Below are 4,514 nucleotides of genomic sequence, written 5' to 3' on the forward strand. Positions count from 1 at the left end.
TATATATATATATATATATATTAGGTTATGGATTTTCATGGATCTCCAGATGCATTCTTAGTAATTCGATCTATTTTTGCTGTTAAACCATACCTGATAACCGATAACTACAAGGTTAATACCTAAATAAAATTGATGTGCGCGCGCGTGTGTGCGTGTGTGAGAAAGGGAGAGAGAGGAGAGAGAGAGTGGGGATGAGAGACTAACGAAATTGGTGCGTGAAGCTAAGGTGCCTTGTAGTATTTAATTTCCTTTCAGTTATGTCCATTTAAGATAATTCCAAATTGCATTTCTTTTCATGACAGATTTAAGTACGAGATGAAGTACGTGGAACGATATTATCATCTGTAAACACTTGTAGGCTACCGACACACATGCTGATGTGTACAGGTGTAGTGCATGAAATAATGTTCTCTTCTCCGCTCTAAGATGATGTACGACAGCTTAATTTACTACAACAATGCGAACATGGAATTAATTAGTGCAATTAGACAGGTCATTAGTTATTCTGAGACATGCAATCAATGTTAATTTGGTCAATAAACTAGCATTACTGGTCAGTGCTGATGTACATTCGTTTCTAGGCTTTGTTTCACGCCAGATTTGCTGATTCATTATTTAATTAGCACCATTAATTGAGGAAACGAGAAAGCAATGGATATGAGCTAATTAGGCTGATGGTTTTAATGATAGTATTGATAATAACGTGAATGGTGGCAGCAGCGTCGATAATGTCCTTGTTACCGTTGTTGTAACTTAATCCCAGCTGAGCCCTTACCGTAAGGACTTGTAATGAAAGGCATCCCAGCCATGGCCACCTTGTCGTTTATCAATATTTACGACTACCTGATTTGATGCGTCCTTTTATTTTATTTTTAAATTGTAAGATTGGATTGGATGGTGATTTAGCTAGCATTTCTACGTATTGTTGTTGGAATTCGCACTAAGTCAGTCCTAAACAAATATATCTGACAGCTTTGTATTAGCTCGAAGAACTAAATCCATTCCGCAAATAAAATAAATACTCCGGATAGACAATACTTCATTATGATTGAGACCTTTGATGGATATATTTTTTTACGGTAAGTCACGTGCAATGGCTTAGGCTTAGGATTAAGCTTATCGTATGGTCAGTGTATTGTATAATTCAGATATAGATCTTTGCAATATCAATTAAAGATAGAAAACTTGTTATCACAGCCAATGTGTGGTATCAGATATGATGTCATCATCTCTGCGTTACATGTTCCCAAATGTGTTGTCATGGTGTGGAAATGATAATAGTCAGGTGGTGCCAAATCAGGAAAATAGAGGTTGATCAACCAGTTCAAAGCCACAGTTATGTACAACAACCAGTGAAACCAAGTACTGGTATGCTGCGGCATTGTCTTGATGAAACAAGACCCTTTTTTTTTGTCAGTTTTCCTAGGCGATTGGTCTTGATAGCTTTTCGTAACTGCCTCAGCAAGATGGCAAAGTACTCTCCATTGATGGTGTGGCCCTTTTGAAGGTAGTCAGTAAACATGGGGCCACAGCCTTTCCTGCAAATGAAACGACCTTAGCCTTGTTTGGAGCAGGTAAGGAGGAGTGTTTCTACTCCATAGATTTTCCCTTTACCTCTGGCTGAGAGTGGTAAAGCTAACACTCATCCTGAGTTATGAGACGTTCAAGGAAAACATTTAGATCTTGCTTTAAATAACGTTGGATTTTCCGTGATTTGATCAACCTGGAGTGGGTTTGTCAGAAGACTTAACGTAGATAAGTTGCAGATGTCCCAAAACCTACGGTATTCCTCTTGAGAAAGCATCTCGTCAAGACGCATGTTGTTAAATAGTGCAGAAGTATATCAGCAGCAGATTCAGTGAGAGAAAAAATCTATCTATCTATCTATCTCTCTCTCTCTCTCTCTCTATATATATATATATGTATATATATATATATATATATATATATATATATATATATATATATATATATATATATATATATATATCTAGCTAGCTATCTATCTATCCGTCTGTCTGTCTGTTCTCTTTGTCTCTCTCTCTTTCACTCTCTCTTTCTCGCTTTCTCGTTCTCTCTCACTCATTGTATATACGTACATCTGTCTCTTATATGTAAGTATACACACACACACACACACACACGCACACACACACACACACACACACACACACACACACACACATATATATATATATGTATATATATATATATATATACATATATATATATATATATATAAAGTATGGCGGTTTAGTGCACAGGTGATATAAACGATTAGGTGCGCTAGGTAAGTGTTGTTACGGATTACTGGGACTCCGAGACGGTAGTTATGGAGACATTGCAGATTTCCGAGGCAGCGGATATGTAATTGTTAAACAGGACATCAAGCATTAAGGCACAGAACATCTGAAGTCGTATACAGTATTATAACAAGAAGAAATTCAAAACCTTACAGCTGTTTCTGGGATATGCCGGAGTATGGGATATTCAGTCATCAAAGACAAATAGGGGGGAAATAGGGAACATGAGAATGGTATATATTAATAAGATGACGATATAGAGGAAGGGAATAGGCAGGATTGCACCTAAAGACTTACGCTCATGGATCTACGTTCATGGATCTAAGCTGTCTCCAACTTCATATATATATGAAGAAGTGACAATGAACGTAATTATGTAGCAGGATGCTGGTGGTAATCCACCTCTAGCAAGTGTTCTTCGATGCTGTGTGCAACTACAAGAACGCCTTCATTATTTGCGTGCTGCAATCACGGTTTCTTCGTGGTGTTGGCTGGAATATTTTTCATAGTCAACATCATTAAAAATACTGAATATACACGTAATGCTAAGATGCTATGTAAGGTGTTTTTAATGTCACATGTTAATCTCCTTAATAAATGACTAGCTTAAGTAATTAAAAAATTCAGTAATTTGTCTTTTTCACACGTGTAATGCCTAATATATACATTGTGTATAATTCATGTAGCGTCATGTAATAACTGATTTAAAATATATTCTATTTTATTACATTAACTGTAATCGTTTATAGTATCTTTTATCTTCTACTTCTTTCAGCCATTACACTACGGCCATGCTGGGGCACCGCCTTTAAGAAGTTTTTAGTTAAATGAATCGACCCCAGCACTTATGTTTTTTTAAAGCCTGGTACATATTGTATCGGTCTCTTTTGCTGAACTGTTAAGTTACAGGGACATAAACACACCAAAAGCACTTGTGAAGCAGCAGTGGGAGACAAATACAGACACAAAGACGTGCGCGCACACACACAAATATATTACGTTGGCTCCTTTCAGTTTCCGTCTACCAAATCCATTCACAAGCCTTTTTTCACCCCGAAGCTATAGCAGTAGACCATTGTGACTGAACCTGGAACCATGAGGTACGGAAGTAAACTTCTTATCCTACAGCTACGCGTCTATAAGCCACGCCTGCATTTATATAAATAAATTGTGACTTTTTTTCAACTAACTTTTTCTCAAGTTAATTTTGCGGCTATTTTTCTCTTACTTGTTATCCGATGACACCGGTGAGATAAATTTGATAAAATCACGATAGATGTAGTATCTCTACATTTATCATTAATGCTATATGTTCTTGGACGTTGCTGGTAGCAAATAAAGTTATTGATTCCGATATTACTGATATGTTTGGACTTGGAGACAGATTGTCTTTTTCAGGACACATTCAGGCAACTAAAATTCGTAATTCTTTTTGAATAGAAACTTATCGAGGCGGATTGTTGTTCAATGTAGAGACAGAAATCAACAGTACACGTATTGGCAAGGACCACAAGAGCTGTGATTGATGGGCTGTTCTTATCCCTTCGTGGGCCTTCTGTTGATGCTGTTGTTCTTCCTACGGTTGTTGTTGTGGTTGTTGTTGTTGTTGGTGGTGGTGTTATTGTTGTTGTTGTTATTGTGGTAACTCGTTATACCTACTGTAGCCATGTGAAGCTGCACGTTGATGAAGGATTCTACCAGAAGTGACACCTACTACTTCAATTACCAACACAACATGTATTCACATAAAACAACGTTTGTATTTCAGATGCAATAGGCGGTGTATATTAAAGATTTTATTTCCATATCGAGGAGAAAATACTAGCTGACACTGAGCCAAATATGAGGTCCCTATGCGTTCACTCGATTAGCAAGAAATAGCAACCAAATCTCTCTGATATGACTGCCTACCTACAACATATATATATATATATTAGAAAAAATAATAATCAGGTACTCAGATGTCTGGATGGTTGTACATTTGCAGATTTTTATCTATATGTCACATGTTTTATGAATTACCGCTTTCACCTACTCTTGTAGGGTCATCAAAATTTGATGACCCTACAAGACTAGGTGAAAGCGTAAATCTATAAAACATGTGACATATAAATAAAAATCTGCAAATGTACAACCATCCAGATATCTGAGCTGAGTGCCTGATTATTATTTTTTCTAATATATAATTCCTGTACATCACCTCCAAAC

The sequence above is a fragment of the Octopus bimaculoides genome, chromosome 5 (genome assembly GCF_001194135.2).
Source record: "Octopus bimaculoides isolate UCB-OBI-ISO-001 chromosome 5, ASM119413v2, whole genome shotgun sequence".
NCBI classification, from domain to species: domain Eukaryota; kingdom Metazoa; phylum Mollusca; class Cephalopoda; order Octopoda; family Octopodidae; genus Octopus; species Octopus bimaculoides.